Source organism: Camelus ferus, chromosome 3 (assembly GCF_009834535.1).
Source record: "Camelus ferus isolate YT-003-E chromosome 3, BCGSAC_Cfer_1.0, whole genome shotgun sequence".
NCBI classification, from domain to species: Eukaryota; Metazoa; Chordata; class Mammalia; order Artiodactyla; family Camelidae; genus Camelus; species Camelus ferus.
In genome coordinates this window covers 5153455-5167053 of record NC_045698.1, presented here as the reverse complement: position 1 = coordinate 5167053, position 13599 = coordinate 5153455, and the positions used below count along the sequence as shown (strand labels likewise).

The following is a 13599-nucleotide window of genomic DNA, read 5'->3' as shown; positions in this document are numbered from 1 at the left end:
AGACCTTCACAGCCTACAAGAGGTGTTAAATGAATATTTTCAGGTATCAGAACTGACATCAACTACAAAAGAAAACCTCTTTTACAACGACTTGTTTTTCTTCTAACTCAAAAACCTTTAGCATTTCTTTGAAATTACCAAAACTTTTGAACAGCTCAATTTTGGACAGCTTTAAATCTCTAACATGACTTCAATTAATAAACACTCTGTAAACATTTTGAGCTTTGAAATGGACACACGTGGAACGCTTATCTACAGTAACCAAACGGAGAAGAACAGTTGCTCCTGTCAAGTATTTCCTTTTCAATGACAAAAATGAAATTGTTAAAGGTCAGTTAAGCAAGCCGTATTCAATCAAGGTCTGGATTTTAGTGGCAGCATTTCAGGAGCAACTGTTTCGGATGCTCAGCGCCTGGCATCTGGGCAGCTGTAGGCAAGCTGGGTGGAGAGGAAGGAGGCTGATGCAGCTTCAAGTCCCACAGGGGACAGTCTTCACTTTTTATTAATCCCGGAAGGCTCTATTTCTTTTTAGCCTGCTTTCCAAAGCAGCTTCAAGTAGGGCCCTATGTCAAACCCAAATGGATTTGGCACATCTAAAAGAAATGTGTGGGTAAAAAGCTCCAAAACGTTGATTGTAGGTACTTGGGTTTCCATGATTCCATGGGGACATTTCCACAACTGGATGCCCCTTGGCTGTGTCTCTGACCAGGGGCTGAAGAGAGAGGAGCACTGGTCTGGTTCCGAGACCCTGCACAGAGAGCCGGACGAGCAGCGGGTCTGAAGCGGGGGCGCTCGTCCCCGCAGGACGGTGGCAAGTGTTTCTCTCAACTCCGGCCCGGCATCCGCTTTTTGCAAGATGTTCGTATCTTCCCCTTGAAGGTCTACTTGACTTTCAAGCTCCACAGTTTTCAAACGGACTAAGAGCTTCTCCTTTATGTTCTTAAACTTGCTCCTTTTGCAGGATAACTCAGTTCTGCCTACAATGCCTCGCTCTCCAAACAACCCAGGCACAAACATTTGAGAGTCCCTTCTGACAATTCTTCACAGACACACTCAAAGAAAAAAGTCTTCTGGCTTCAGAACTCCAGCGTCCTACATCTGTCCCCTCCTCTCCACCTTCATGGCCACTGGGAAGGTTTATTATTTCCTTCTCATTTGGTAAGAAATGTGTCTCTACACTTTCTCCCCCTCCTTCTTCCCCCATAACAAGGACACCATGGCGAGCATCCTTCCTCCCATTTGCCCGTCCTTGCCCATCCTCTCCTGTCCTCCCCTGTCCTCCCCCGTCCTCCCCTGTCCTCCATGCTCCGGGCAATCGTTAGGACTCCTCACCAAACAGCTCTAGCTTTCTTCCTTCCGAGCACATGGTGCAAATGCACTGAGAACTTTCTTTTAAGTTAGGTGAGGGCATGTGACTTGCTCTAATGTGAGCAGAAGTGGTATGTGTCCTTTCTAGGTGGAAACTTTAAAACCTAGTGCGTAATTTGCCAAGCCCCCTTCCCTCCCTGTCAATCATGGAAACATGACATTGGAGCTGCTCCCAGCCTTGGTCCCAAGCAAGATGCAGAGCCCTTTGGCTGATCCACATGGACCTGTGATCGTGTGAGTGAGCCTCCATGGTGGTAAAGACCTGGGTCCCCTGAGCACAGCCTGGATGGTCCCAACTGATACCAAGCTCAGACAAACATGCACATGCACATGCACATGCACACCCACTCGCACATGCAAGGTTTTACTGATGGTTTCAACAGGATGCTTTCATATGCATTCCCCTGTAATTTGCTTTTATCATTGAACTATATATACACCATGGGCATCTTTCCAAGTCCACAGATGGGAATATATTATTTACTTTTTATCAGTTGCAAAATATCTCACAGGAGTGGGGGCACCACCCGACTCCAGAATGTCCTTACTATGCAGGATAGGAACCTCTGCAGTGACACCCTCACTGACCTCCTCTTCTCCAGCATTGTCCGTCCTTCAATTAAGCCAACATACAACTGCTGGATTTGTGATTCTGAATGCAAAGGTCTAATTAGCTTTTTCCCTTGGATGAAAATTTCTTCTGGCTTACCCCAGTGCTCCGAACATTTCTCTCGAAGGGTTTTTGTGATCACAGAGTAAGTGGAAACCACACAGCCTGGAGGTCCAGATTGTCCCGAAACTGACCTCTCCATCCTCTCCTTCTGGCCCCACTCTGGAAGCATCCTCTGCTCCAGCCAACCACGGTCATTCCCAGGCTGTGAGCATGGGGTGCTCACCTCAGTCTGCCATTCCCCAGCCTCAGAATGTCCTCTCTCCTCTTCTTGAACTGTTGAAATCTTACCTCTTTCTAGACCCAGTTCAAGTACAAATTCTTATCATTTCCCCAACAATCTCCAGCTGCTTCTCGTCTGTCTCACTCAGAGTAAGCTCTCCAGACCTGGTAACGTCCCACCAGTCCTAAGGATGTGGCCTCCTGTGGCCGCCCTGCCCTCTACTCTGCCAGCTCATTCCTTCCCTTGCTGTGGTCCAGCCTCTGCAGCCTCCCGGCCGCTTCCGGGGCCTGCGAGAGGTGCTCCCTCTGTCCACTCGGGTCTCTGATCAAGTATCACCTCACCCACCAGCCTGCAAGGACCACCTCCACACAAAACAGCAACCCTCCACCACGCCCTAGTCCTTGTCACTTGCTTTATTTATTCATAGCATTTACAGTTCTGGGTTTGATCATTTTCTCCCTCCACACAGTGAAGCTTAATGACATCATGAGGGCAGGAACTTGTTTCACTCACAGCCAAGACCCCAACGCCTTGCGTCCCGATGGCTGACGCACGGAGCTCCGCAAACGTGTTGTCTGCATGGAAGACTCTACAACACATGCCAACACGACCCAGACTATGTCCACATTATCACCATCTATTCACTAAATGCATCTCTAAAAATATTTCACCCTCTTCCTTGATTCAATCGGCCCTGCCATTCACTACAGCCTTATTGAATTTGGAATGATTATTTCTCTACCGATCAGTCACATTCAAAGACTTAAATGAACAGACATTTCTCAGATGCCTGTGGCAGGAAACAGCAGACACTCGATCAAACAGGAAATGGCCCCTGTTCCCAGGGCACCTCCAGCCTTCCCCCAGGAGCCCTTCAGCCCTAGGAAAAAACATCTTATTGTTTTAGCATACAACTAGCAATGCCAAATTTTAGTAAAACTTGCCCAAAGAAAAGACAGAAGTCTTGAATAGATTGATCTAATTGAGCAACTTGGAAAGGTAAGTTCTAAATTCAAAATGAAAATTTCCTCTTTGAATGTTATCTCCATCCCAAAGAATTGATGATTTGAGAATATTTATATGATTTCCAATGAGGGACATTTAAGAAAACTTTTTGAAAACATAACTATAAAGCTATTTAGCCAAAAATGTGCTTTAACTAAAAAAAAAAAAAGATATGCAAACGAAACATTTACCTTTTCACCTAGATTAGTATTTTTTATCTTATTCCTTGATCATACTTGACATAAAGATTACTTCTGAGTCACTGTTACTTTTTTAGTGCAAATATCACAACTGTGTAAAATCGTCTTTCCTTTAATTAGGGGTCCTCAGTCACACCCGTTTTCAGTGCCAAACCATCAATCGTGTGTGAAGGCTTCTTTGAGTGTCTCTTTACGATCGCCCTGTTTTCCAAGTTTAGCTTTCTCCCCTTTCCCTTCTTGCCCAGGTCTTCCCAATGGGGACAGGGTTTATATCTGTGCGTCTATCCCTTTCTGTGTGCACAGATGTACACACACATATGGACATGTGCTCACTGTGTGTGGACATGTGCAGACTTGGGTAAATCCACAAACTCTATCCCACTGAAATCCCATCAAACCCCAGTTCCCATGTTCTTATGTTCAGTTAAGAAGCCACCTCTTCCCAGTTCAAAGACAGAGGCTTACACACAAGAACAAATGAAGGGAAAGGACTGACTGTGTCTCCAGCCTGATAGCTCCCCCATTATATATGTGTGTGTGGGGGTGTGTGTGTGTGTATACATATGTTCATATATACGTTCATTTACATAATGGAATACTATCCAGCCATGAGGAAAAAGGAAATCCCGCCCTTTTTAACAACATGGATGGACCTTGAAGGCATTATGCGGAGAGGTAACTGACACAGAGAAAGACACTGAGGACTCATATACATATGTGATACTACTTATATGTGGAACCTAAAAAAGCAAACTTGTAGAAACAGAGTGGAATGGCGGTTACTGGGGGGTGGGGCAGCTGGGGGTGGAGAAATGGGGAGATGTTCGTGAAAGGGCCCGAAGGTGCAGTCATGAGTAAGTCCTGGGGATCTGAAGCACAACACTGTGCTTACAGTTAACAACATTGTATTACAGTCTTCAAAGTTGCTAAGAAACTAGATCTTAAAGGCTCTCACCACAGAAAAAGGAATTTCAATTATGAGACATGATGGAGGTGTCAGCTAATACCATGGTGGCAATCAAAGTGATCTTTTAAAACGTTAAAACCGATCAGACCACTCCTCCTCTGTTTATATCCCATCACTGGCTTTCTGTAACACGGAGAAAAAGTTCAAAGCCCTCATCATGCCAATAAGGGTTCCCCACGGTCTGCTGGTGGACACCTCCCATCTCGTGTCTCACCGGTTCCCTTCATCCCAGGTTCATGGTCCCTGCAGGCTGCCCTTCCTGATTTTCCTTCAACAACCTCAGGGCCTTTGCACTTTCTGCTCTGCTGCCCCAAATGGCTTGGGTTCTTTGGCCGGCGTCTTTCTGTCATCCAGGCCTTGCAACTCAAGCACCACCTCCCAGAGAGAGCCCCACTAAGCCCCCGCTCCCCCTGCAGCTCCCCACCCTGCTTAAGTCTCCACATCGTTATTGGAGTTAAGAGTGTTTGCTTTTAGATTTTTCTAAATTTTACTTTCTGTCTTTCCCCATACAATGCAGGCCGCGAGGGGACGAGGACCTTGTACGGACTTGAGTATAGTACCTGCCACATAAACGCCTCCACAAATACGTGCTGAAGGACGTAAGGACCGGAACACTCAGGTGCGATTCCACAGGGAAGTTACAATCAGGGAAGCCAGGGAAGCTGATGGACCCGAGGCACATGCTCGGCGACGGGTAACTGACGAGTGTGACCTGGGCTCTGCAGACTTGCGTTAACTCCCAGCGCCCCCTGCAGTACGAGGGACCACACTCATTTCCATCCCAGCTCATCTCAACCTCTCATCAGTAACAAGGATAACTGAGAGGGAGACACGTTCATCATTAAAGACCCTGTTTGAGAGCTAGTGATGAAAGCTAAACCAGCTTGGTGGAGTCAGCTGTGTGCTCTGTGCGTCTGCTCACCCGTAACTGTCAGATGACTCCTGCCTGGGTGTACGCACTGTCTTCCCGCTTCTCCCCAGTCCGCCACTTGTCCTGGCTGACTGTCCTCCAGGGTGTGGGAGGTACAGAGCCCCTCAGCACTTGTTATGCTCTGGACCGGTAACAACCCTGAACTGTCTCTTGCTCTGTGAAGCTCAGGTCCTCGCCCCACCGAGTACGGGGCTTATACCTGATCTCAGCCTCACCTGGGAGCCTGTTAGACACGTGTGCTCTTGGGCCCCACCCAGAGTTTACTGAATCCGACTTTGTATTCTAACATCACCTGTTCCCAGGTGACGTGCCTGCGACCCACACGGATCTGATGGGCTCTGGAAGGCGGGGCTCCGTGCTCAGCATCACTCTCACTTTGGCAGCAGTGACTCCAAAGTTTCCAGGAGGCCAACCAGGTGGATACAGGGGACAAGGGAGACATACTCCCCTCTGCCACACAGTTCTAACCCAGGTCTGCGCTACACAGACACTGAGTTAGTCAAGTCAGTGAACTGGGAAGAATAATTACTCATCGTTGACTTGGTTATTAGATCTTATATCTTGAGGCCTCCAGACCAATTTGATTTTAAAATTAAGACCAATTTAAAAAATGACTGATTTCCAGCTTTATTTCTACTAAATATGAAGCAAAAAGGACCAGACCAGCAATTACTGACAGTATGTGACGTCTAGGCTGCTTGCCACACTTTCCTCCCTGCGGTCACTGCCCCATCTGCTGCTTCCATTTCCCGATGGAAGCACTTGTTTCAGAAGGAACTGACCTGTCCATTTAAGCCACCTCTCACTGAGTGTCTCTCATCCAATTCTGAACAGTTCACATAGAACCCCATCTTTCTCCCTAAGAAATATATACTTAGAAATTCTTGGAAATAAACTCTATACTATTCCAAAACATCCTTAATGACCAAAATTCAGGATAAAAACTCAGGGACACCTTAAAGACTCAAGGATAGGAAAGACTGTCTATTTCTTCTAAGGATATTTTTGGCCAAGAGTATTTCCTGAATATCAACTCTATCTTTATGGAATATGAAAACCTTCCTTTAAATGTTGTATTATTAAGGAAAAGAATACATATTATGTTCTTTGATGCAAAGTCTGTGCTCCAAAAGAGTAATGATGAAATCATGAATCACTGGGTCGCTTTCCTGAAAATGTTATTCAGAGTTAGAGAGATTGATGATGGACCCAGAGGTAAAACAATAACTTTCACTGTGCTTTTTAAATTTAAAATAGGTGGGAGGTATATCATAAATTTTAAAAAGCTTGAAAAAAGAGAATAGGAGGATGTAAAGAGAAAAAACCTGATATCCTAGGAACAAAGGCGGCTTCCCATCTTCCCCCGTCCTCTGTCTGTCCAAACCCTCAGCCCCCACTTTAAGCTGGCGATGACTGATGTGGTCTCCTGGTTTCCTTTCCCTAGTCCCTTCTCTCCATCCTGTTTCCCTGTTTGGTCCTGCGTATCCATCTACCTCTCTGTGTCATCTTCCTCTCTCCATCATCCATGCATTCATTTATCCACCAGTATTTAACTCTTCAATATACAAGGCATTTTGTTAGCTATCATGGATAATATGAGGTCCCTATTAAGACAACTGAAATCCCTTGGCATGAAGGTCAGTTTCCAAACTTGTCCATTTGTTTCCTGTATCTCCTCTTCCTCCTTATACTCACAGAAAGAGAGCAGGGTCTCTCCGCAGGTCTGCTTTGTTTAGTTAAATATCTGTCAACTTTCCACCAGTAATTAGCAAACTACTACGTCTGAACATGAGCCACCATCCTCTTTGTTAAAAAAGCATTTCAACTGTGTTCCTCGGGACTGGAAAAAATAGTACAGTGTCCTCACGTTATACTCCCATTTCCCAAGGTAACTCTTCAGATTTCTAAAGATTTGTTCTGGATAAAAATGAGAAGATAAGGCATCCTGGAACTTTCCTCAGGCACAGTTTCTTCATGTAGAAAATGTGGTGGGATAAAATATCTGCCCACAACTTTCTTCTCTCCTGGCCCTTGCCATGGAAGTCAGCAGATGGGGCATTCATTCCTCCTCCACTGACTCTGGACTTGGTTCTGAAACTTACTTTGAGTAACAGGTTTGTGGCTGATGTGACAGCATGCAGCCCAGAACTGTGGCTTTAGGAGACCTCAATTCACATTTCTGCCTGCCCTCTTGGAGTTTTGGTCTTCCACAGTGAGGAGGCCACAGTCCAGAAAGATACATCTCTTTCAATGAGGTCTGGATTAAAGACACCTGGAGCAGATCTGGACCCAACACAAAGTCTGGAATATACGTTACCTGTTGAGCCTAAGTAGGACTAATAGAGATCAGACAAATTCATCCAACCTGCAGACTAGTGAGTATGAAGGAGGGGATATGCTATTATTGCTCCAAGGCACTTGGATTTGGGGTTGCTTGTTATTCAGCATTATCAGAGCAGAAATCTGACTAATACAGCAATTGAGATCAGAAGTGATGTGCAACTCTAATGAACTTAAAAAATAGGTCATTGCCTTTGGGATTCCCAAGGAATTATTATAAAGCACCTAGAAAAATTTAACCTATTGGCAAAATAATTAGTAAGCATGGCTTCAAAGAAAGTCGTTTACCAAAATGTCCAGGCTTCATAAGGTCTTTGAATTGCATGATAAAGTCTTTAGAAACAAGAGAAAAAAGAACTGAGAAAAAGTGGAATGTTCCCAGAAATATCTCTCAGTGTAAAGAATGTCATCCAACCTAAAATTTACATTTTTGTCTATCTCAAAATATAAATGGGATTTACTGACAAGTATTTTCTGATTTTACCATTGGGAAAACCAAGGTGCTGAGGGGGTTAAGAATTTTGTCCAAAGTCACAAAGCAGCATAAAAACAAGCCGTGATCTTCTGCTGCAGCTAGAACGTTATTCTACCCTCATCCCTGCAGGTTAACAGAGCAACACAGGGTGAATGTTCAGGGTATGCATTTATTCAAAATAAAAAGAACCTTGAGAATCCATCTGCTCTACCAAAACAGCTTGTTCCAACACTGGGAAGTCTTTTTTCCTTAAAAATTATTTTTCTCATCAAATGCAAAGAAAGAAAATAGCAAGCTCATCTGGAAGCAATCAGGCAAAGTGATATTTATTAGAAATTGTCTACTTACTTTTTCGAGTTACATGATTAGGAAAAAATAATATGCTCTTTGATAATTTTTTAAATCATTTATTTCAGGAGGTGGTAAATAGCGTTCTACTCTGAGCTTAGATTTTTTTTTACAAAAATGACTCCGTGAACATTTTCATCTCTCCATGGCCCCCTCTCTGCATGTGCCAGAATGGTCCATGATCCCACCCTTCCAGTGAAGAACTTCCCATCCTTCCAATGTAGCAAGTGGATTTTGGACAGTCAAAAACAACCTGTCACAAATTTAACCTTTCCTACTGCAATTACATCAACCTCACCTTCATTAACTTGCAGATTTAAATGACGATATATACTGCCGTTAAGTTAGCATGGATTATGAGGTCATGTATTCAAGGACAGTTCCAGCCTTGGATGGCCAGTGTTATAAAGCAGACAATGACGCACCTCTACTCTCAGTAATCTCAGGGATTACTTAAAATAAGAATAGCAGGACAACGCCACTAGCAGAATTAGTCAATCAAAGGGTATACCATCTCCTTTTCAACCAGTTGTTTGGGCAAAAATAACCACAGTCTTAATTTGTTTCTCTTTCTCCTATTCAAATGTCAGCTGTTTCATTCTACCTTTACCTCTACCCCTTAAAAAACTGGGATAAGATCTTCCCTGTTTGTGTTCCCAGTTTATGATAACATAAAATCTTGCACACATGTGCATTTTGAACCTTTAAATCACTGGTTTTTATATAGAAACACCTAGAAACGTTCTGTCATACTTTATGTGCATGAACTAGCTACATTTTTCAGGGCACATAATCTTTTAAAATTTTGTTTTCTATTTTTACCGTCCTCCAATTGTTTAGACAAACACTTTACTGAGGAGTTGGCACCATGCGAGGCTGAATCTATGGCTAATGAGCTGTATAAGCAAATGTTATCTCATTTCAATTCATGTCAAGGAAAATACTGTTGCATGAAGATCTGGAAAAGCAGTTATCACTACTTCAATAACAGGTAGGCTTCGTAGAAGAGTGTCCTGGAAAATCACTTTGAACAACATTATTTTAGAAGAACAAAAAAATACATCAGCAAGGTCCTCATAAAAAAATAAAATGTTATGTAAAAGGGCTTTTATTTATATTCACTGTTTTGGTCTTTATGAATATTCATGCCCATATTCTTTTGAAACATTATATTTATTTAATTTGAAAGGCCAGTGCTTCAAATGAGAAAAACTCAAGCGGGGAAAATGAGTGTATTATTCATCTAAAACAAATATTGTTTTGAGCCTCCATTTGATACTTGTGTATTCAACATCTACATAAGTCAGCTTCCGGTGGAGCTGTGCGTCTGTGCCGTGGGGTCTTAATACAAAAAGACCCACCGAGTTCTAAATGCTTTTGTTTGCTTTTTCTCTCATTCTGCAAGAGGCAGATCTCAAAAGGAAGAATGCATATCTTTGAGCTGTAAGATGAATTATTTTAGTGTCTGCGTTGGCTCAGGGGGGCTTTCAATTCTTGAATTATACAACTTCCTGCCACAGCCCTCAACTCCAACCATCAGCCTGGTGGCCGCCCCAGTTCCTTCTGTTCCCTCCTGTACGTCAGTGAAAACTGGATGGTCTTCAGAGCAGGTCTGACCCACAGCAGTAATTTCACTCTCAGACACCAGAATTACTGTCTTTGGTTCTTTTCATTATTATTACTTTTCACAGACGGAAAGGGTCCAAGCCACCACCCCCTGCCCCCCAGCAGCCCTCCCACTTTATACAGGGCACCACGGTTTAAACAGGATGTGATCTTTCTAAGTTATTATTTTTTTAACTTTTCATTTATATATTTTTGTTGTTTAATCTTACAAAATAATCATGGATAATTGTCATAAAATAAAACAAATTCCGTTAACAAAATGAACTCAAAGATCCCACTGGGTATCTAAGGTCCTGTAACTGCAGAGTTGATCAGTAACTACATACACAAGCTAAGTATTATTTTAAAATCTCAGGGTTATTAAGCTTCGGGCTTATGTCACATTTTTATGACATGTTTCATGCAATTTAAAGACACGATTCCTCCCCACCCCCACCCACCACCAGCATCATAAAAACCAGTAGCAAACTGCACACTGTGACACTGTGCATCGCTTTAAGGTCACTTCAAAGACGAGAAAGCACTGCATTTAATTCTGGCTGAACAATATTTATTTTTGAAGTGGTAACTCCCCTATTACTACCTAAATATTAGTAAGTGTAAGTAAATTCCCATTTACGTAGGCAGTGTGTTCCAAAGAGCAATAATAACAACAAAAATGGGAAATGTTCACATTCTGGATATTTTCATAACTGAAAACGCATTTGCTGAAATTGACTGAGTACGTTTTATTTAAAGGAATAATCAATTCCAGACTCTGTAAAATCTGATATTTGGATCTGTGTTTAGGTCTATTTCCCTTTTCTTTCCGGTTCATAACTGACTTGGGCTGTCATTTAGCAAGTGGGTTCCTTGATCTAAGAGGCAGAATGCCAGGTAGACGGAGTTAGGCAAAGGGCCCTGAGCCAGAATGTCGCAGGTGGATACCGTCTCCAGAAGCCTACCAGGTGTCTCTCTCAACCCCAGAAGCCAAGGCAACTGAGACAGAGCTTCGCACAAAAGCACATCCACATCAAGGGCACAAGCCGACACGTTCGCTGAACTTACATTTCATTGTTTTTCTATGGCTTATAAATGCCCATGAAGGACAAACACAGGGAGAGCAAATGTGCGTTCGTGCTGCTCTTTTACTGAACTCATAACTTCATCATGCTGTCCTCCCTTTTTGAAATACCATCCCTACCTTTAAAAAAAAATGGGTTAAACTGTGATTGTTCTTTAAGATTTGCCTCTGTTCCACTGCTAAGCTGACGTGCTCCCGTGGGGATGCCCACACGCACGCTGGCACCCTCGTCTCAATCCCACAAGGCTCCTCCAGGTGGGGACCACAGAGCTGCCCTCCTCTCGATGTTCATAATCATCATACAGCCAACGGAACCTTGTGACAACCCCAGAACGGAGGGTTATTTCATGGATAAGGAAACCTGAGTCACAGAGACAGGAGGCACCTTGTCCAGGTCCACCCTAACCGCAGGGGCAGCATGTGGGCTGAAACCCTGGGAGTCTGACGTCAGAGTCTGCACCCCAACACCCCCCTCACTTGCCCCAGTGTTCAGCCCCAACCCCGCATGCAGCTACTAAACTGACGTGACTTGAGGACTAAGCCCATCTCACAATAAACGAGGTGAGAGAAGACGCAGGACTGGTTTCTTGTTGTCTCCTGTACTCACCAACTCTTACGTGTGCACCTGCTGAGATGCGCTCTAATTACTAATATTTTATTACATGATTAATTGCACACATCTCAGACACTTTTAATATTTCAGGGGGAGGACTTTAAGAGCAGGGAAAAGCACATATGGCAACACCATGAATCCAGGGGAAACTAACAAACAAATACTCTGAGCGAAGATGGGGTCCAACGAGGTCAGGTGTCCTTTCTTTTGTTCATTCATGAAGCACCTACTGTGTGTCGGGCTCCGTGCTCCACATGGGATACAGCAGAGGGCAAAGGGCGCCTCGTCCTGCTCTCACGGAGCCAGTGCTCCTTAAGGACCAGAGAACCAGGCAGCTCTAACACGGGGCACAGGCGCTCGTGGCCAGCATTCAGGGAGTGATGCAGAAACCGAGACAGGGACAGCTTTATCCCAAAGAACATTCCAGAGAGAGGGGACAATGTGGGCAAAGCCTGGAGGTGATGCAGGCACCTAAACATTTTTTTTCAATTTTTACTCTTCTTCAGATTTATTTTTTTTTTCTAATTTTGGGGGGTTTTTTGGTTTGGGGGGGGCAGGGAGGTAATTAGGTTCACTTATCAATTTATTTACTTACTTTTTAATGGAGGGACTGGGGATCGAACCCAGGGCCTTGTGCATGCTGAGCACTCTACCACTGAGCTATACCCTCATCCTAATGTTCACTTTACTTCAAAACTACTTAATTTCTTCTCAAACCAGACTGTATTATTGAACAACACAGAACATTCAGTTCACATATAAAAGATCCATGATTCTGGTCAAAAAGCATCAATATCTTAAGTAACTACTGTTGAATAGTAACGTCGTTTTATGGCTCAGAGTTGTTCATTTTTTGAAATTCTGCACATTTAAGTGTCTCCGCTGAGCCTGCATTGTACCTACAAGGCTGGGCAGAACCTCTAAGGAACGAGCCAAATTTCATATTAGCTTGTACACCTCCCCTTCCTCACAGGGAAGCAGATGCCAGAACCAGAGCTACATGGAACATCACTAAGATTCCAAGCAGAACGTCCAACAAGGGGAGAAAACAGACTTTTATTTAAAATGTAGCTATAACTCGAGGATCAAAATAAAAAAAGATTTCGAAAGTTTTCTGTAAGAATATGCATAAAGGTAAAATTTCTTAAACCTGGCACTATCATTTCAATTATTAAATCTCTCAACTAACTTAGACTTCAGAAAAACACGTCTGCTAATTGATTAAGCACACGCTGATAATTTTCAAACAATACTTTTCCACTTCAGACCTAGAATCAAGAATCTCTCCAAGGACCCTGATTTCTTTAAGGGGAAGAATAGTTAGAAACCAGGAACTGGGTATTAGGTGTGATCATTACCCCACTGTTTTCTGGGCACTTCTATGGCACAGCTAAAAAATACAAATGTAACTGTATGTCATGAGTGCACAGCGACTCCAGTTTAAACCCAATACAGATACACTGTTTTCATCTTGCTTGAGTCATATGTGTATCTCTCTTCTCCAGAGGTAACACTGGTTCCTGAAATCCTCAGTACACTTACTCCATCCTTCAGCACACACTCCTACTGGTATCTTTAGAATGACTGTATCCGTACAAATGCCAAAGCAAGCCAGGTAAAGTCCAGGATGAGTTTCAGATCTTTCTGTTCTTATAAATTTTCCATACTGAGTATATGGCCAGGCTACTGCATTCAAAAGTTACTCGAATTGATTTGTCTTTCTCTGTGGTCCTCAATACGCTATGTGTTTAGGTTAATTTGAGGGTTGGA

At 43.4% G+C, this 13599-nt stretch overlaps 1 protein-coding gene across 3 annotated transcripts in view; it reads right to left on the bottom strand.

The window, feature by feature from the left end:
• The window catches only part of ADCY2 (adenylate cyclase 2), a 379164-nt gene that overhangs the window by 281809 nt on the left and 83756 nt on the right, over positions 1 to 13599 (bottom strand). The window contains exon 1 of one of the 3 annotated variants that reach the window (XM_032469848.1): positions 5657 to 5678. The exons of the other annotated variants lie outside the window; for them this stretch is intronic. The gene's annotated coding sequence lies outside the window, so the exon portion shown is untranslated. Of the gene's footprint in view, positions 1 to 5656; positions 5679 to 13599 lie in introns of those variants that run through there. 3 annotated transcript variants of the gene reach the window in all.